Here is a 21,227-nt window from a genome sequence, read left to right on the forward strand (position 1 = left end):
CCAGTCTTCCTTTTCCTCGTCGCTGGAGCGGCTGAGGTGCTGTGAGGCGTCTCCATTTCAGAGTGGGGACGGGCCCCTCAGACGTCCTGGCGGACGGGAGCGTTCTGTTTCCCTAACACTTGCCTCCCCGGCGGCCAGCGTTACAGACGGTTCTGCCGTATCAGGACACGCGATGCCTGAAGTGATGTGTGTCCTTGGGCCGGAGAACCGAGCTCGCCTCCGTCCCCGGGCGTGCCAAACCCCACACCGCTTGCCGTCCTCCGGGACGGGGCTCGCCGTGAGCATCGAGAGGTGCCGCCCGCGGAAGGCAACCGTCCCCACCGACTGCCTGTCGCCCAACAGGAGGCGTCCTTTGTTCCTGCATCTTTGGTTGTGTGTGGCCTGCTGGCCGAGGGACCGCGCAGGGTGGGACTGACTCCTCGTCAGCCCGAGGCTGAAATGACCTCCCGCTTCACAGCTGGAGGAAGGCAGCTACTCTGACGGAAAGAAGAAATGGAAATAGAAGGTAGTGATCACAAAATAGGCAGAACCATAGAAAGATCCCTCCGGGCTGCCAGGAGAGCAGGTGGCCTGGGTCCGGAGGTGTGTAGCGGGGGGGATGGGAGCTAGAATGCACCTGCCGGGCAGAGGGAGCACAGGCCGTTCTCCCTGCCCCTCCTGTACCTGCAGCAAAGGCCGCCCTCCAGCCCAGACTGAGTAACTCGGGCCATGAGGGGACGCGGCGGGTGGCCGTGTCCGATCTGGGATGACCGTCTGTGGGAGGAAGCTACGTCATAGGAACCCCTGTGGGGGCTTGAACGATCCAGTATTGCGCGTGATTGAGGACGCTGGAGAAGGTTGTCGTCCACGGTCGATCTCCCAGAAGGGTGGGCTTGTTGGGGCTGCGGGTGAGGGAAGGGGTCTACGCTTCTCCTGTGAACGTCTGTCAGTCACCCTGACTCGTGAGTGGGGGACGTCAGTGTGCTGCCCCACGTGGCCTCCCTGTTCTCTCTCTGCCCCTCCCCTGCTCATGCTCTCTCTCTGTTGCAAAAATAAATAAAAACATTAAAAAAAAAAATTAAAAAAAATGAAGACAGAGTGAAGCCAGCCGCTTTCCCAAGGCGCGGGCAGCACATCTGGGCGCGGCGACGGGCCTGTGAGTTACAGACGGTTCAGCGGGAGCACAGAGGGCAGGGCTGAGGGCCTCACAAAGGGGGAGAGGTCTGTCGCAGATGAAGCAGATACCACACGGGGCCCGATCATACGGGGTAAAAGAATACAACTTTTATCTTGATGTCAGTGGGTGAGCCACCGGAGATTTGGGGCCATGCTTCTCTGACTGGCGTAAACATCCATTTGCCTGCGGAACAAGCCCTTGCCGATCAACTGAGGGGAGACAGAACTGAGTTACAACTCCGGCAGCTTCTATTTAAGGCCTTGTGACTCACCCCGTGGCGGTGCAGAGATTGCTAAGGCCTGTGCCCTCCTGTAAACACCTGTCACTTCCCCGCTCTGCAGAAACGCTGGGGCGGATGAGGTCACGCGCGTGGAATGTACGGGAGCTTCTCGGAGAAAGGAACCAGGTAGGTTCGGGACGTTACTATCGTCACCCCAGCCGTCTGGGGGTCCGCTTTCTAGCAAACCCAAGGGTCCAGAAGCCAGAAGCTACAAAATAAGGAAAAATAAAGGAAGGTGCCTGGCCCCAAAGAAAGCAGGAAGTAGACCAGGAAATGGCTGTAAGGTCAGAGATAACACGAAGCAGGATACGCCCGGTCGTGAGGGAAGCTTCGTGGCCCCTGGAGGGAATGACGGCAGAGGCCGGCCGCCCCACTGTGCACAGACCTCCCAGAAGTGAGTGATGCGGGGGTGGGGGGGAGGATGAGCAGGATATAAAGGGAAGACAGCAGACGGGCAGGAAGTGGCAGAGACCAGAGGGTCCCGGAGGGCAGCAAGAGATGGGGGAAGCAGCTGGGCTCCCCCCGTGGGGCGTGGAAGGTGGGGAGGAGGGTTTGCACCAGTTTGGGGGCGGCGGCCAGCCTCTCCCAGGCTCGGCAGCCCCACCGTTTTGCCGACTGTCCCACGGATCGGGGGCGGGGCTTCCTCTTGGACAGCGTGGACGCAGCCGCGGGAGGAACAAAACAGAGGGTCTAGGGGAGCTGGTGGTGTGGCTGCGTGGGCGTAGCCCAGTGTGCAGGCCCGAGGGGCCCAGGGGACAGGTTGGGAGCAGTGAGAGGAGGCCGCTTGGGAGTAAAGAACGAGCGAGCGCCTGCCATCACATCATGGTCCCAGCCAGCTGCTGGAGGCACAGCGCCCTTCCTCGGGTCCTCCCCTCCCCGGGATCTGCCCTGATACCCCTTGCCCTTTCCTGGCCGGTGGCCCGGCCGGTCCTGGTGGTGGGCCTGCCTCCCCAACCTGAGCTGAGGTTCCCCAGCAGCACCCCCCCCCCAACCCCAGCTGTTAAAGGAGAATATACCTCCCGCTCCTAGAACTCGTCCTCTTTGTCACTTTACATTTGTGTCAGTTCCTTGACAAGCTGATGGTTTCCCCGATGGTCCATAAGCCACTGGGTGGGTGTTTGATCAGCATTGCGTCCTTGGTGCCCGTCAGCGCGTCTGGCACATAAATACAGGGTGAGAAAGCAGGAGAAGGAAGAAACAAGCCTTTTCTGTAATAGCTTTGCCTCCCCCAGACATTCCCGCGCACCTTCCAGGCCTTAGCCTCATGGGCGGGTGGAGAGAGGCGGCCGCCGCTTTGTGCGCTTTCTAGAGAGTTCCGGGTCACCCTTTGGGAATATGACATTTGCAGACGCAGCAAAGCAAAGGGTTTTTAAAATGTTTCTCTTCTAACCCTTAACCTACATTTACTGTTTGGCTTTTGACGCCAACGGGCACTCGTTTTATTTACTTTTTACCTGCGCATCAGGGTTCCACACACGGAAGGACTGAAATACCTCAAATGCACTCTTACTTGTTATGTCTTTTAACCACGTTGGACAACATGATTCTCCTTCTGATTTCAGTTCCTCTTTCTTGATAAATCATGTATGTTCAGAAATAACATGAAGGGCGCCTGGGCGGCTCAGGGGGTTAAGAGTCTGCCTCCTGACTTTGGCTCAAGTCACGGCCTCACGGTTCGTGAGTTCGAGCCCCACGTCGGGCTCTGTGTTGACAGTCGGGTGAAGCCTGCACGGCTGGAGTGATTGACGGAGAGAGCCGGGCCCCGATCCTGGGCAGCTCGGCCTCACGGGGCCTGCCAGGAGCGCTGCCCGGCCCTGCTCCACGGCCGGTGGCTGGCCCCCTTGCCCCCTCTTTACCAGCAGCTGGTGGTGGCTGCCTCCGGCCTCTTCTGTGAGAACAAAGTGACACGACAGACAGCCACGGCCGTGGAGCACGCACAGTAGGCCTTCAGCTCCCGGGGGCCAAGCAGCCACGTGGGACACGCGGGAACTCTGGTTCCCTCCTTCCTCTTCCTAACGACATGGGGCGGCGTCTCCTTGAGGAATGTCCCGCCCATTTGCTTGGACGACCACCCGAGGCCCAGAGCCTGGCCTCTACATTTGTTTGGGAAGGTAGACCGGTCCCAGGAGCAGGGACAGCAGCATAGAGGACACTTCACAAACGGAGGGTCAGCTCCGAAAACCTAAAACGCGGCGTCTGTGTCCCGAGGCCCAGAGTGAAGGGGCCTCTATTTCCCGTGGAAACAAACCTGACATTAGCGAGGCCGCGCTCGCCCCGCTGCTGGAGGCTGACGTGGGTGCGAAAAGCCTCCACACAGAGGGTGGGGTCCAGTGGGACACCAAGGACGGAGAGAAAGGAAATTCTTGTAAATCGCTGCACATGATGAGACTGTGGTTTGGGGAGACACCGACAGAGCCGGGAGTGGCCTCCTGGCACTTGGCTTGGAACCGGCCCTGACGCCCCTCTGAGCGGCTTTCCCGTTACTTCCGTGGGAACGCGCACACCCGCGCACCCCAGCCTGCGTGTGCTAAGACGTTGCTTTCGTTATAAGTTCCGCTGCTCCGGTCTCCTTCCGGACGGTTCCCCGGCCAGAAGCAACTGCCCAGGTTGCAAAAGGGTGCTAACAGTTCCCCCAGCTGGGTTCAGATCCACCTTGCCGCCCAGAAAGCAAAGCACCGCTTCTCTCTCTCTCTCTCTCTCTCTCGCTCGCTCCATGAGCTCTGAATCTATTCCAACACCGCGTCAACATTCAAGCAGGAAGGAGAGGGTGTGAACTTTGGTAACCTCCATCCCTTGCTGCCGTTCCCAGACATCTGTATCACGTCCCTGGAGCACCAGAGCAGAGACGAGTTGCATACGCAGGGGCTGAGCTGCGTGCGCTCTGGGCCGTCTATGCTCCGCCCACGTCATAGAGCGTTTTTATGATCATCCAAAAACACTTTTGTGTTTAATGCGAAGCAGATTTCTTTGTGTAACAAAGACGGAAAGGATGTCCCTCGACAGTAGCTCTTGACTCCAAGGACGACGGCGGGATGGGACGGGGCGCGCCTGAGTCTGTTGTAACCGTGCGAGGTTGGTCCGCCGCGGGAGGCATGTGCTTACCTGGGCGCCGCTCCAGGCCCTGACAAATTCTGACTCATTACGTACGTACAAGGACATTTCCACTCATTGTTGGACATGAGGTCAAATTAATCCTCAAAGAAAGTGTTCTCGAAGAAACTTCACATCGCATAAAGCTGTCATCGTTTGAAACAGGGCCTGAGGGGAAGGGACCCATCAGCCTTTGGGATTCCCTAATGGCATCTGCGGTGGCCGCCAGCCTCCCCCCTACACCGTGCAGGCCGGGCTGAATGCAGACGCTTCTCCGGGCCAGGGGCGGCAGGGGCGGGGACCGTCTGCAGGAAAGGAACAGCAGCATACGTGTCCCCCTAGGCCACCGCTTGTCCCCTGTGCTTGTGAGTACTTTGGATCAGGGTGTTCTAAGTTAATACGTACCTGATTCCTCTGAGCATCTTGTTACAACGCAGCGTCTCACCCCCTGGGTCCGGGGCACGGCCTGAAATCCTGCATTTTGGACAAGCTCCGGGATCCTTGGATCATGCTTAGCTCATGTGATCCTCATAACAGAACTAAGGATTAAATACTATTACCTTTTGTTTGCAAAGTGTTTTTATTTATTTTGGGGGGAGAGAGAGCGTGAGCAGGGGAGAGGCGGAGACGGAGGGAGCCAGAATCGGAAGCAGGCTCCAGGCTCCGAGCTGTCAGCACAGAGCCCAAAGCAGGGCTTGAACCCATTAACCGTGAAGTCATGACCTGAGCCGAAGTCAGACGCTTAACCGACTGAGCCCCCCCAGGCGCCCCACTATTACTCTCTTTATAGGTGTGGCTCCCAGGGTTGCTCCCTCTGCCCACAGGGGCACGGAGGAGCCAGAACAAGCAGGAGGGAGGTGGGATGGGCGGGTGGCATTGTCACTCTGCTCCCTCCCATGCATACTGCTTACCCTTTACTTTCTCTGGAAGGAGGTCAGCAGGGCGGGGAGGGAGCCGGATTCTCTCCCTAACCGTGTGCAAGAAGGCCCAGAGGGTCACCGTAAATACTGCACCCCAACGGGGTCTGCCTTCCACAGAGAGAAGGCTAGCAAAGATCCAGAGTCCCTTAGGACCCCACATGTCCAGGATGCCGCGGAAAGTCACTCGTCACGCCAAGAACAAGGAAAACCAGAACTTGAACGAGAAGCGACCATCTGCAGACATGGGCGCTGAGGTGACGTGGAGGCTGGAGTCGTCTGACGAGGACCTTAAAGCAGTCGTTCTAAAACTCGTGGGACGGGCAACTCAGAAGAGCCTTAATTTACCCACGCTAACGGCAGAGAGAAGACAGACGTGTGGAGGAAAATGACAGACACGCTCCAGGCACCTGTGGAACAAGGACAAGATCCTCCATGGGCGTCATCGGAGTTCGGCAAAGGGGGAGAGATTGAGCCTGGAAAAAACATTGAAGAAGTAATGGCTGGAAACTTTCCAAATTTGGCAAATAGGTGAAACCCAGAGACATTCGCGCCAGGACTCTACCTCATTAAACACGTGATGTCAGGGGCGCCTGGGTGGCGCAGTCGGTTAAGCGTCCGACTTCAGCCAGGTCACGATCTCGCGGTCCGTGAGTTCGAGCCCCGCGTCGGGCTCTGGGCTGATGGCACAGAGCCTGGAGCCTGTTTCTGATTCTGTGTCTCCCTCTCTCTCTGCCCCTCCCCCGTTCATGCTCTGTCTCTCTCTGTCCCAAAAATAAATAAACGTTGAAAAAAAAAATTATTTAAAAAAAAACAAAAAAACCACGTGATGTCAGGTCCCAGAGTGGGGCGCCATCATGGGCTGAGCGTGGAGCGTCCAGGAGAGCTGTGTGACAGAGAGGAGTGCCACGGGGCACAAACCCAGCTCCTGGGGACACCTACTGAGTCCTCGCTTTCAGGGCAGGTCCTGGGCTGCAAGAACGGATCGGGGACGTGCTTGCCCAGGGAGGTCACAGGCTAGCTGGGGAGGGGGACGCGTTGGCAATCCACCGAAGTGACTACAGGATGATTGTTCTGCTCCCCACTGCTCCCCTGGGGCCTGCCGGTGACCTTAAGTCCTCTACCCTACACGTCTGTAAAGTGGGTGTCCAAACTCCTGTGCTCGATGCCTAGAACACCGTTGTGCAAAACACCCGTGTAAAACAAAACAATGTTTCATTTATTAAAAATTTTTTAACCCGATTTATTGTCAAGTTAGCTAACAGAGTGTCTACGGTTGCTCTTTGGGGCGTAGATTCCCATGATTCCTCACTTACATATGACGCCCAGTGTTCATCCCAACAAGCGCCTTCCTCAATGCCCAGCACCCATTTTCCCCTCCCCCATCCCCTCCCCCCACCATCAACCCTCAGTTTGTTCTCTGTATTTAAGAGTCTCTTATGCTTAATATTTTACAGAATCGAAGGCAAGTTCTCCCTGGTTTTGTGAAGCGGGGCCGTTCTGACTGCTGACTCGGGCAAGGACGTGCTTAGCTGAGTCGTCCCGTCTCTCCTGGCATCAGGGCTCCGTGCTGTGAATGCAAGAGGTGGTCGGAGAAAATGATTCTCCTTCCTACGGCTTAATACAAGGAGGCAGGCGAGGCGCCTCGCGTGTGGGAGGAGTTTCTCACCACGTCTGGGACCCTGGTTAGGGATCTCGCGAAATTACCCACTGAAAGTGATTTTCTTTTCCCTAGAAGTTCTCTAGAACAATGGCTTGACAAACTCAGAATTTCATGAGCTCTGTAAATCAGTTCCGCCCTTGAACACTTTCTTGTACACCCGCTGGCAACTCATGAATCCTTTCCCAAAAAAGGTAGAGTCAGTAGAAACGTGCACTGCCGCGTTTTGAGATTCATGTATGAGCCATATGAGGGCCAAGCACTCATTCACATCTGCTCGCTGCTCATCTGATCTCACCCGTGAGAAAAAGGAGGCGGTGGGCCGGGAAGGTAGGGGTGTGGAGCCCAGCGGGTTCTTGGGGGAGGTGGGGACTGGCGGGAGCAGCCGTCAGGGGCATCGGAGTGGCCCCAGCAGAGACTGGGTGGGGACTGGGGGCCTCGCAAGGAGCCTGGGCGTGCCGCCATGGAGCAGGACGGAAGGGGACCCGCAGCTGCTCCAACGACCCTGAGGGCCACCCTGGACTGTTTTCCTGGTCCCGATTGGATTACTTTGTACCTTTCCTCCCCTCAAGCCCTTCTCCCTCCTCACCTGTGCTGCACTCGCAGCCGCAGCCGGTGAATTAGTCTCACCTCCACCTCGTCATCACAGGGTCATCAACGCTGGATTCTTCTGCACACACCTCCTTCTCCTTTCCTGGGGCAACTCCTTTCCTTCCTCAGCATGCGTCCTGGGTCCTGTCTCTTTTTTTTTTTACTTTCTCTCTTGTTTCCAGTCTTCTGTCTCCGTGGGATCACTCCCCACGCCCTACAAATATTTCCCGCCGCTACAAATAGCAATGTTCCCCGAGGGGTGGCTGCTCAGCTTCTCTACCCCAGCTCCGGCACCCGTCACATGGGCCACTTTCTTTGGGCACTCACAGATGTGCTAGACCTGGGCACTAGGTCTCAGTGAGAGGATCTGGAGAAGAGCTTCTTCTGACGGGGACTGGTCTCTGTGTCTTGCGGGAGCCCCGCCAATGGGGCCGATCTGACCTTGGCTCTTGGAAAGCGGTAATCATCTAGACCTCTCTGATCTTCAGCAGCCCTTCTTCTACTGACCAGGCTCTTTGCAACAATAACAGAGTACAGTGGGGAGATTCCATCTGTCAAAGTCGGAGACTGAAGATTTCAGGTGCTCTGCTGGAATTATCTTTCGGGGTGCAGGCTAACTGATGAATTAGGAGGGCAAGGTTGGGGTGGACCTGGTTTCCCATCTAGGCAAGTTCTCTTGGCTAACAAGGACAGATCTACGTGAAAACCATTTACCGACATTGAGTTAAAGGCCACCCTGGTGGACTCAACGTCTACAGGGAGACCAGAATTTTCTTTAAAAACAATTTGCAGTCTGTGGTAGTAATCGTGAACACGTTCGGCAGACTTCTGAGTGCCTGTCTGAGTTTCGTTCCAGACTCCTGGTTTATGAAAAGCCTTCGGGATGGCAGGGGGCAGCCTTGTGTGAATGGCCCGAGCCTGGTCACGTGAAGGAGTTGGTGGTTGATTTAACTCAAAATTCTGAAGATTGTTCAGGGCTTTGATCCAGTGCTGAGCTTGACCTCCAACAAGTGTACGGACCAACGGATAAAGACCGAGAAGCCAACTCGGTTAAGTGTAAATTACAATATGTAATTCTTCGGCAAATCTATGAGGGTCCCCACTTCCCTAGAGGAAGCCTTTTACCACAGCTCTAAGTTCAGCGTTGGTCCATGGGTTTTGAGCGACTCGTGGTTTTGCGAGATCCTCAGAAGGCCTGATTCTAGAAGGGCGAGTTTCACGAGGCCCGGTTGGTGAAGTTTCAGCACCAGAGAAAAGGGGAGTTCGGGTGAAGGAGGGAAGGCAGAAAAAGGGAAAATGTGGGTGTGGAGGATGCAGAGAAATGTGGCTAGCGGCGGTCCAGATGGGGAAGACGTCTCTGACACTTTTACCCCCTTCCGATTGTCTATTGGCTTCAGTTAATTTAGAAATAGGGTTTTGTAAAGAGGCACTGTAGAACCCCCGGTACTTTTAGAAGCCTCTAGGTAGCCGCTGAAATAGCTCTGACATTCAGATTGTTTGGCTCTATTGCTGGAACCTCCCAATCCCTTCTGGAGGAAAAGCAGGTCTGGGAGGTTGTAAATTCCCATAACCCGTCACCCCCCATCCCACTCCTGAATGCCAAGGAATGCCCGTCTAAATAAAAAGGTAAACCGCGGCAAGATCGAACTTGTCAAAAAGATGAGATTACTTGGGAATACCAGAGGGATTGCAATTCAGACGCTTCAGTGGCAGGGGGCTCCGGGCTAGGGTTTGGGGCAGGCTGTGTTTCTGGGCAGCAGATGTGAGGCTCGAGGAGCTCAGCGAGACTGCGTTAAAAAAAAAATGCAAAAAGAGACCAGTTTGGAAACCTCCCGCAGCAGAGAAAACCAGCCCATCCCACAAACAAAGGTCCAGTCAGCATATTTTGAGAGACCAGCCCGACCTGGGTCACTCCTCCCTCGGGCTTCTGGAAAACCATAGATAAAACTTCCCCAGGCTAGTATGAGGCAACTTCCCAACCAACTGCCCTACCCTGCCAGAAATTTCCAATATTATCAGTCTTCGCCCTACCCTGCCAGAAACTTCCAATATTATCAGCCTTCCGTAAACCGGGCACTTGCGGGAAATCGGTCTCTCGTGCCTAAGTGTCGACTTCCTGAGAGCACGCGTGTGAGGTTCCCCGTGTTCCATCCCGTGGCTCCACTGCACGCTGAGATGTTTTCACAGCCACTCACCCCGATCTGGAGCCCTCTTGCCAGTATCCCCTCTACACCTGCCCTGACCCTCCTGTGATGCCTGGGAGACCCCGGACCCGCCTCCGCTAGGGAGACTTGCCTGCATTCGCTCTGCGGACACGTCCTTCCTCTGCCCTTCGCACGGATGCGCAGCTGTGACATCTTGTGGAGGGAAGGCCACCCAAAGCCATCTGCATTACACCCTTGACTGGTGTTTATCCGAAACCATGCAGCAGAAAGAGGTTTGGTGTTTTGCCGGATGCTGAGTGGGCGATCCGGTGAGGAGAGGGAGCACACACCTTTCCTTCCCTTTGTCTGGGATCCGAATGTGCCCTGGGTCATTTACCCCCGAGACACGCTAGAGTTCCTTAACGTGCTGGCCACGGCTGAGGTCACGTACGAATGAACTGTGTGTGAGAAAAGTAAAGTTGTCAGCACAGATCTGACACGGATGTTGTGAGTCCTCCGTGACTGTCCTCGGCGAGCAGCCTGGCTTCGGGGATAAGCCACCCGCATCACAGGGCTCAATGCCACGCAAGCACTGCTCACTCAGGGCACGGGGACACCTGCTCCTGGAGATTTCAGGGGTGGGCCTGGGAGGTGGGGCAAGCCACTTCTGCTCAGGCCCCACTGTCCAGAGCTCAGTCGCTGCAACTCGCGTGACTCCGAGGGAAGCCGCGAGACGCCCTACAGTGTGTCCTGGGGAGAGAGGTGAGCATGGACATCGGCGAGAATAAACGGCTTCTGCCGCGTCAGCCCTGTCCCCCGAGTCCAGAAGGGACTCAGATGTGCCCATAAACAGATGGGGAAACAAAGGCTTCCCGAGATCATCTATACCAGCCAGGATCTGTCCTGACCACAGTCCCAAGCCGACGGTCAGCCTGGCCACAGACCCACAGCTGCTCGCCATTGCCAGCGGGGACTGCCGCCCCCCGCAAGGCACTGAGTCACATTGCCTGAGTCAGGTCCATCTGCTCGGGGCACCGCCACGGAAACAGGCCCTCCGTGTAGGGGACAGGTGCCAAGCCAAAGAGGGCCGGTCGGGAAGTCCCAGCCTGGGCATCTGCCGTTTCATGAAGTCCTCTGGGTTGGGCCCACGGCCCAGGCAGGCCTCCCCTCCTGTTTTCCTCAACAATAGAAGAAAAGATGCTTCCAGACACTTCTGGCCGCCAGAGCCTCCCCTGTTTCTCTCTGAGGGCCTTGGACACCCCTGAGGCCAAGTTGGGGGCCGAATGCATGGCTTCCCGAAGCTCTGCTGAGACTCTCTTGGCAGAAGCCATGGTTTCCAAGGGGACGACGTGGCTTGCAAAAGAAGCGTCCAGATGATGCCCAGAGAAGCCTGGGCCGTGCCCAGGGGAAGCCAGCTCAGGGCGAACGGCAGCCTTGCACAGGAGGCAGAAGCCCGGCGAAAGAAAATGAGAAGCCGGCTGGCGTGGCTCCAGACGCGCGACGGGGAGCCGCGGTGGCGATCCCGAGGCTGGCTGGCTGGGCTGGAACCCCCCGTGCCACGTGCACGAGCTGTGTGGCCCTGGGGGGAAGGTCTGGTCTCCCTCTGCTTCTGTGTCCTCGCCTGCAAAATACACGCGATCACCCGTAGTGTCGTCAGGAGGACTCAGTGAGTCGCGTAAGATGCCTGGACAGACCTCACGCCTCAGCGGGCTCTCACGGATGCCATCGGCTGTCGGTATTTACTGGACAAGCCCTGGCCCCGGAGGAGCCGAGCCCGCGTGCCCTGGCGCCCCCTCCCCGAGGTATAGGCCCAGAAGCATCTACACCTGCACCCGCTAACACCACAGTCACTGGCCACGTGAGGTCACCATCACTGACATCGGAAGTCTTTGAAATGAACTGAATCCCCCCATGTGTGATAGACACACGTGGCTAGTGGCCCCTGCCTCCGGTGCCCCCGATACAGAACATTTCCACTGTCACAAGCAGCCCCCGAGCAGCACCGACCCAGACAGAAGCACGTGGACCGGGAGGTGTTGCGTACCCGCCTCCCCCCCGAGTCAGGTGGGAGCGTTTCCAGGACCCCGCAGGGCGCCGTGGTGAACAGTGGTCACAGGTGCGGTGCGTGGGCAAACCCAGACAAGTCGGAGACAGACCTGTGACTGCAGGGAGTGTGGGGAGTCCGGGAGGCACACAGGGGACCCAGCCGACACCCCGTGGCGTGCGGTGTTGGAGGAACAGAATTGGCCTGGCAGGTGGATTCTCAGACCCAGAACAAGCCAATCTCCTGAACAGAAGTGTAGGAGCTGAGACTGTGGGAAGAAACCCCCAGAACGGCATGTAATAACAGGAAAAGCAGGTCATAATACGAAGCGTGTGGAGTGTGCCAGGCACATTGAAAGATTTTTTTAATGTTTACTTATTTTTGAGAGAGAGACAGAGCGTGAGTGGGGGAGGGGCAGAGAAAGAGCGAAACCCAGAATCCGAAGCGGGCTCCAGGCTCCGAGCCGTCAGCACAGAGCCTGACGCGGGGCTCCAGCTCACGGACCGCGAGATCATGACCTGAGCTGAAGTCGGCTGCTTAACCGACGGAGCCACCCAGGCGCCCCTCCAGGCACATTTTTAAGTAATAGGTGTCTACTGATGCATTCTAACTGGACAGTGTTCTGCGGAGAAGGTATGACAGTTATCTTCATTTTGCGGACGAGGACACTGACCCGGGCAGGTTTGGTTCCTTGCTCAAGGTCACAGAACTGCGGAAAAGCTGGACGGGGTTTGAACCCGGGCATTTGGGCTCCGGAACGCTCACACTTGTCAGTCCCTCTGGCGCCTGAACTGCACTCTGTGCTTTCAGACTCTCCGCTCCGGAGTCCCGTCTCTGCCACATCTGGTGACCCACGTGTGCCCTTCTCTGGATAAGCTTCTCTAGATATTCCTATGCTTTCTCTGATTGCCTGTTTTTATCAGAAGTCACAAGCAGGCACCCTGCAGCCTTTTCTTTTTTTCTTTTTCTTTCTGTTTTTTTTTTTTTTTTTGGCCTGAAGTGCCTCGGGAAAAATACAATATATATATTACTTCCAGCTTTTCTTCAAAACTAGGACGCTCTAGCAATGCTCTGCCCACTTTCCATGGCAGCTCCCCTCCTTCCCTACCCCCAGCCACCCACACATTTCTCCTGCTGGCACTTTTTTTTTTTTTTTTTTTTTTTTACAGCTTTAGAGAGATGTAACTGACCTACAAATAACCACGCAAACTTAAAGTATACAATATGGTGAGTTTGGATATGTTTATACATCTCTGGCACCATTACCACCGTCAAGATAATGAACACATCCATCACCCCAGAGTTTTCCTGTGGCCCCTTTTTATCCCTCCCTCCTCCTTACCCCCAGGCCATCACCGGTCTGCTTCCTGGCATTGTAGGTTGGGTTGCCTGTCCTAGACTTGTGTCTACATGAAATCCTACCATATTCTCTTATCTGGCTTCCTTGGCTCAGCGTGGCTATGTCGAGATTTATCTGTTGTATTCTTTGTGCCAGTGATGTATTCCTTCTCACTCCTTCTGACTGCGGAGCCGCATTCCATTGCACGGTGCCGCCACTGTCTGTTTACCCACTCCGCTGTGGCTGGGCATCTGAGTTCCTTCCGGTCAGGCACCTGCTGATATTAGAATTTGTCACCCACGGTGTGTCTGGCAGCTGTTGGGACAGAGCTGTGGGCACAGAGCTGCAGGGGCGAATGCACGGGGAGCCAGAGGGAAGAGGTTTTGCTCTCACGTGTCATGCTATGATATTACAACTACGTGGGACACGGTGCTATTCCAAGCTCTTCCGCGTCCATTACTTTGTGCAATCTGAAATCCCAGTTGGAGCTGGGTCGAGTTGCGTGAGGATGAGCCCCATCCTCGCAGAGGCTGGACAGGTAGCAGATTAACACCCCTCCGTGGGTCCATCAGACCACAGCGTGCAGACGTGCAGCCGTGCCTGAAGCCTGTTCTCTGGAAGAGAAGGTGGCATTTCCTAGAAACCGGGTGGTGGTATCCTTCTTACTCAGTACAGACTGGGTGTGTTTAAAATGTGCGGACGGATGGACACGTATCCGGGTTACAGGTGTGGGAAGCGGAGTAAAGAGTAGGCAGCTGGTGGGGGTGCGGGGGGGTGTGAGGAAGGGGCCAGGAGAAGGATATTACCGCTGAATGGTTACCAGGGTTTCTGTTTGGGGTGATGGAAAAGTTTGGAAGCAGATAGAGATGATGCTTGTGCAATCTTGCCAGTGTGATGAATGCTACAGAATTGTACACTTAACATGGTCAAAATGGCAGATTTGAGTTTCGATCGATTTCATCGCAATTTACAAAATATAATTTAATACAGCCCAAACCACGGAATGTTGCACTTTAAGTGGATGAGTTGCATGGTAGGTGAATCATAGCTCAATAAAGAAAGCTATTTTAAAAAATTATTGATCGAACCTGGCCGCTCTCAATTATCTCCGATTTCACCACTTCCGTCCAGGGGCGCTAGGCAGAAACGGCCATCCCTGGGGGCGCCTGGGTGGCTCAGTGGGTTAAGCATCCAACTTCTCGGCTCAGGTCATGATCTCGTGGTTTGTGGGTTCAAGCCCCGTGTCGGGCTCTGTGCTGACAGCTTGCTCAGAGCCTGGAGCCTGCTCCGGATTCTGTCTGCCTTTCTCTCTGCCCCTGCCCCGTTCACACTCTTGTCTCTCTCACAAATAAATAAATGTTAAAAAAAGAAATAAAAAAAAGAAACGATCATCCCTGGAAAAGCGTGAGAGAAGGAAAAGCTGTGGGGCTGTGTTCAGAGTTAAGCAATCCCTGGCCACCTCGCGGGTGTCTCAGAACCGGCCTTTGCCGCCGCGTCTTTGGGATACGCAGTTCAGTGGGGAGCACGTCCGGGGTCTCGGTCACGTCACCAGCAAAGTTAGCCGTGGGAGTGAGGGTGTCGGTGGCCCTGTGGTTTGTGCTGCACACGTGAGCAGAGACCCCGGGGACACCTGAGTCATCGGTTTCTCCTCGTGTGACTCCCCAGCCCCCAAGAATGACAGGTCCTTGAAGGTCTGAGTGGACCCTGAGCGACCCCCCCTGCAGTGTGATGCCCCTCCAGCAGGTCCCCGGGGCCCGTTTGGACCACCTCATTCTCATCAGCCCCCATCGGGGCTCCGAGGAAGCTGCTCCATCATCAGACACGTACAGGTGCACATGTTGTGCACTGTACCTGGGTCAGTGAGGGCAGGCCTCCCGTTGCAGTGAGACGGCCAGGTTGCAGAGAGGGGTTTGCTCACAAATAGCTGTGTTTTCTCTCCTTGGCCTTGGCCAGAATCGATTTTCTTAAACGCGGCAGAAGTTGGATCGATCTTCGGAGCTGGACAGCAAGGCAAGCAGATGCGGGCGAAAAACCAGAGGCGGAGAAAACAGCCTGTTTTCCTAAGGCAAAGAGGGCAGAGGGCGCTTTGCCACCCAGGCCAGCTCATCCATGTAAGGGTGGCAGTTACACCCCCCAGCCGTGTGTGAGGGCACCACCTCTCAGTACTGCACCCAAAGAGCCGCTTTGGGGCTCAGTTCTACAGGTCCTCAGAATGCTGAACAGAGCTCCCGTGTGACCTGGCAATTCTACTTCGGAGTAAGTATTCGAGAGAAACAAAAGTGTGTGTCCACACAAATTCTGAGCATAAATGGCACGAAAACCAGCTCTTGGGTTTTGATAAAAGCATTAGGGGCGCGCCTGGGTGGCTCAGTCAGTTGAGCGACCGACTTCAGCTCAGGTCATGATCTTGCGGTTTGTGAGTTCGAGCCCCGTGTCGGGCTCTGGGCTGACAGCTCGGAGCCCGGAGCCTGCTTCGGATTCTGTGTCTCCTTCTCTCTCTGCCCCTTCCCTGCTTGCATTCTCTCTCTCTCTCTCTCTCTCTCTCTCTCTCTCTCCCTCCGTCCCTCTCAAAAATAAATGTTAAAAAATAAAGCATTAGAACAGACCCAAAGTGAAAAAGCCAGTCACAAAAGCCACGCATTGTATGATTCTGTTTACTTGAATATCCAGAACAGGCGAACTCAACAGAGACAGAAAACAGATCCCTGGTTGCCAGGGGATGGGAGGAGGCGCAGGTGGGGAATTAGAGGGAGGGGTCTAATGGGAACAAGGTTTCTTTTGGGGATGATGACAGTGTTCTAAAATTAGATCCTGGTGATGGTTTTGCACAGCTTTGTAAATATACTAAAAACCATTGAACTGTATACTCTAAATGGGTGGCCTTTATGGTATATCAATTCTATATCAATAAAACCATTTGAGAAAGAGAGAGAGAGAGAGAGAGAGGGAATTAAGCCTCATTACTCTGTGTTCTCTGCCTTGCACTTCTCCCCAGACACCTACTGGGATTTAATCTGTCTGTCTCTCTCACACACACATTATGATCGTTTTCCCTTCTCTTCATCTTCCCAGAATATCAGTCGATGGAAATCCTGTCCCCAGGACAGGGAGACAATGCCCGTCTTGTTGAAAACTCGAGTGGACTGGACAGGCAAAGGAACTTGACTTGCACAAGCAGTTCCCAGAGGGGGTTGCCTAGCGGTAAACGCTTACAATAAGAAACAAGAAAGAATTCAAACACAGGACCCAACTTTATACCTCAAGAAACTAGAAAAAGAAGAGAAAAGAAAGCCCAAAGTTTAGTAAAAGGAGGAGGGAAATAACAAAAAAATCAGACAACAAGAAAATGGAAGAGAGACTTAAAAAATAAAGGTTATGAAAACAAGAGCTTTTTTCCCCAAAAGATAAACAAAATAGACAATTCTTAGGGAGACATAGCTACAAAAAGAGAGACTCAACTAAATAAAATCAGAAATGGAAGATGATACATCATAACCAATGCCACAGAAATACAAAGACTTGTGAGAGATCACGATGAATGAATGTAAGACCTGAAAATATAAAACTCCTAGAAGAAAACAACAGTAGTCAGCTGCATGAAATCGAACTTGGCAAAGATTTTGGGGATCTGTCACCAAAAAAAGCAAAATCCTCTCCCCAAAGATAAACAAGTGGGACCATATCAAACTAAAAAGCTTCTGTGCAGCAACAGAAGCCATCAACAAAATAAAAAGGCAACCTACAGAATGGGAAGAAATTGAAAATCCTATACGCGATGAGGGATTAATATCCAAACTATATAAAGAACTACTAAAACTCAACAGTAAAAAACCCCAAAAAACCAGAAACAAAAACAAATAACTCAATTTATAAATGGGCAGAGGACCCGAATAGACATTTTCCCAAAGAAGAAATCCAGATGGCTAACACGTACCTGAAGAGGTGCCCAACGTCACTCGTCATCAGAGAAACACAAACCTCGACCACGACGAGGTATCACCTCACACGGGTTAGGTAGGGATTCAAAAGGGCAAGAGGTCCTCAGTGTTGGTGGGGATGTGAGAAAAGGGAGCCTGTGTGCACTGTTGGTGGGAATTTAAACTGGTGCAGCCACTCTGGAAAACAGTATGGAGGTTCCTCAAAAAATTAGAAAACGGAAGTCCCCAAGGGTCCAGAGATTTCATTTCTGAGCACATGTCTGAGGGAAACAAAATCACTCTCTTGAAGAGGGATCAACACTCCCATGTTTACTGCGGCATTATTTACAATAACCAAGACTTGAAAACAGCCTACATGTCCACTGACAGATGGGTGGGTAAAGAAAATGCGGTGTGTGTATACACAACAGAAAGTTATTCAGCCGTTGGAAAGAAATCTTGCCACACGGAACAACGTGGACGGACCCTACGGGCATTATGCTAAGTCAGACAAAGAGGCGAATAATGCCTGACACTACTAATATGTGGACTCTAAAAAAAAATAAAACTCATAGGAACAGAGACCAGATTGGTGGTTGCCAGAGGTGGGGGTTGGGGGTGGAGGGAATGGGTGAAGGTGGTTAAAATGAACAAACTTCCAGTTATAAATAAGTAAGTTCTGGGGATGTAACCCACCTGATGACTGTCCTTAACGATACTGTATTGTATATTTGAAAGTTGCTCATAAAGTAGATGTCAAATTTTCTCATTAGAAGGAGAAAAAAACCCCACGTGAGTGTTGGGTGTTAACTCAGCTCATTGTGGCGATCATGTCACAATACAGGCGACTCGTGAACAATGTGGGGTTAGGGGCACAGACCCCCGCACAGTCAAAAACCCACATGGAACTTCTGACCCCCCCCCATACGCTTACCTACTAACAGCCTACGGTTCACCAGAAGCCATATTAATAGCATAAATAGTCGATTAACATATTTATATGTATTATACATGGTATTCTTACAATGTAGTGAGCTAGAGAAAAGAAAATGTTAAGAAAATCATAAGGAAAAGAAAAAATATATTTACAGGACTCTATTGAATTTATAAAAGAATTATGCACGTAAGTGGACCCACACAGTTCAAACCCGTGTTGGTCAAGGATCGACTGTACATACATTTATGGAGTCTTTATGCTTAAATTAATACAACGTTACATGTCAGTTCTATCTCGATGGAACTGGAAGCTTGCACTCAGTCGTGATGATGATGATACTTTGGATTTCATAGATGAGATATTTTGGAGAAAATCAAATACAGTCAGTCTTGACAGCAGACAAAATCAAACACATTTCTAGAAAAATATAAATTCTCACTATCGATTTAACGAGAGACACGTACCTGAGTAGATCTAAATATCTAGGAAGAAAGGCATTACCTATAATGACTTTCTTGTTTTCTAACGATGTGAAGCAATTGTTGACACAAAGTTCAAGGCTCCAAAATTTTTTTTTCGTCTAAATTGTACAAATCATCTTTTCTTTTTTTTTAATGTTTATTTATTTTTGAGAGACAGAGACAGAGCATGAGCGGGGGAGGGGCAGAGAGAGGGAGACACAGAACCCGAAGCAGGCTCCAGGATCTGAGCCATCAGCACAGAGCCTGATGCAGGGCTCGAACTCACGAACCGCGAGATCATGACCTGAGCCGGAGTCGGACGCTCAACCGACAGAGCCACCCAGGCGCCCCACAAATTGTTCTTTTCTGATGGTCCAAGAAAATCAAGTTTCTGCCAAATTCGTATTTTTTCCACCAAATTCTCCCGTTTTTGCACTTCTTATGCCAAGCAGCACTTACTTTATATTACTAGATTTCTGAAACGATCTCCGTAACCGTATGTACAGAAGCGTGCCTCCTTCCCTAGCCTGCTCGCTTGGTACCTGTGATTCTGGAGCACGTGCCAGGCTTCTCAGCGTACGTGATTTCAGCTTTTTCTCTTTTTCACGCAGCGACTGATGCCACCACATACCTTCGGACGACCACAGGGCCCAGTGTGTTGTGGGAGATTGTCCCTGGAGATTAAGAGCACCCCCAGTACACACTGTCGACAGTGACACCCTCCAATGAACAAGAGGGACACCTGCCCGTAGAGGAATCCTCTCTAATCGCGGGGTTGTGCTGCCCAGGGGCGCCCACAGCTGTGGGCTTGACACTGGAGCTCTGTGCAGGCCAGCGACAGCCTGGGTGCCGTTCACTGGGAGAGCAGTTCAACGGGAGAATCCAAGCATCCGGTGCTGAGTGAAGACACAAGCGTGTAAACTGCTCTGGGGGCTTCCTGTGCCCACCGTCCACTTGTTCTAGGGATTCTGCCTTTGGGGAACGTTCCCAGGGGGGAATGAGATTCGTTCTCTCACTGCAATGGCAGATTAAGTGTCTGTGCAACTCATGTGCTCACGCGGCATTGCATTCTCACCAGGAAATGAGGCAAAACCAGCATCGGTCAGAATTCCCATTCAGAATGGGGACTGACGCCCATGGGCCTCGTGCAGGGGAAGCGTCCCTGTCTGTTTACTGGAAGGTCCAATGATATGTGGCCCTTTTGGGTCAAGGAATCCCGTTCAGAATCGGGAGATGCTCCTGTTGTGAAAAATTAATTTTGAGGAGCTCTGTTAGTTAGGGGGTGAAAGGATCATATTCGAAACTGACATTTTTGCTGGCTATGGGTTTCCTACCATCCCATGGGGTCTGCGGCTTCACTGAGGACTTAAAAAAAATTTTTGTTGTTGTTGTTTTAAGTTTATTTATTTATTTTGAGAGAGACAGAGACAGCACAAGTAGGGGAGGGGCAGAGAGAGAGGGAGAGAGACGGAATCCCAAGCACGCTGCCTACCATCATAGCAGAGCCCAACGCGGGGCTCGAACTCATGACACCGTAAGATCATGACCTGAGCTGAAACCAAGAGTCAGACGCTCGACTGACTGAGCCTCCAGCCGCCCCGAGGACTTTATTTTTCAATAAGAACACCGTGTATCTGATTTATAAAGACGCTGGGAAGGGGAACCCAGCACTTCCCGTGAGCCCTGTCCAGATTTCCCCGCTCTCATCCTGCACAGAAGGCTTCGTGGTAAGCGTCAACTCAGCCTGCCACTTCCTTTTACAACTCCGGAAATCTTCCTTATTGCAAAAGTGATGTAAACAAGTAGGAATCACTTCAACAATGTAGAGGGCTGTAGAGGAGACGCGGTTTCCCCCACCTCTCTGCAATCTCATTGCAGACTGTAGGTGCCCGACCGATGGGCGTCGTCGTTATGATCGGCTTACGTGCGTTGATGAAAATGACAAGTAGAACTGGCATAAGCGGGTTTGGCAAAAACGCAGCTGACTCCTGGTCAGCCCAGCAGGAGGGCTCCTTGGGTGTCTGTGTGGGGGTGCAGCCAGACTGTGAACTTTCCTGCATTAGCCCCCCACCGTTGGAAGCTCTTTGCCCTCAGACCTGCTCTCCATTCAGGTGGGTGTTCTCTGTACCCTGACCAGGTGCATGAAAGACAGGTGACACGCCCGGGAGACTATCATGCAAGGGCTCGTGGGGCTTTTGGTGGGACTTTGGCCTCCCTGCCGATTCGTCTGGGGTCCTCAGCAGGAGGTCCTAGCTGTGACCTCGGCTCTCCCTGGCGCCCATCACACCTCTGTGGTGATAGCCCTCATGCTAAGCAAACGGTTCGGCTGCTTACATTCATGTGAGTGTGAGCCCACAATGTGGGGACGTGTCAGCACCCCAGCTGGTTGGAGCACGAGCGTGTGGGCACCTTGGGGAGCCAGTGAAGCAATGGCAAAGGTTGGTGCAGTGGAGGCACTTAGGAGCATGTCTGCTGGAACTCATGCTCATTTCTTGCTTTGCATTATACCAGTAACACGTGACTGCTGTACGATAAATTCAGATAATATGGAAAAGCATAAAGACAAGGGGCACCTGGGTGGCTCAGTCAGTTGAGCATCCGACTTCGGCTCAGGTCATGATCTCATGGTTCGTCAGTTTGAGCTCCGTGTCAGGCTCTGTGCTGACAGCTCGGAGCCCGGAGCCTGCTTCG

The 21,227-nt window shown here is 53.2% G+C and overlaps 1 long non-coding RNA gene across 2 annotated transcripts; it reads left to right on the forward strand.

Annotated features, from left to right (window-relative positions):
• Nucleotides 1-7: 7 nt before the first annotated feature.
• LOC123592994 lies at nucleotides 8-19,933 on the forward strand. 2 transcript variants are annotated; one of them, XR_006710044.1, is made up of 3 exons: nucleotides 8-1,830; nucleotides 6,901-7,128; nucleotides 19,148-19,933. It is a non-coding gene; the product is annotated as an uncharacterized LOC123592994 (long non-coding RNA). The 2 variants fall into 2 exon arrangements; XR_006710043.1 differs by lacking the exon at nucleotides 19,148-19,933 and having other exon boundaries at nucleotides 6,901-10,335.
• Nucleotides 19,934-21,227: the final 1,294 nt, after the last annotated feature.

This window comes from Leopardus geoffroyi, chromosome D4, assembly GCF_018350155.1.
Source record: "Leopardus geoffroyi isolate Oge1 chromosome D4, O.geoffroyi_Oge1_pat1.0, whole genome shotgun sequence".
Classification (NCBI taxonomy): Eukaryota; Metazoa; Chordata; class Mammalia; order Carnivora; family Felidae; genus Leopardus; species Leopardus geoffroyi.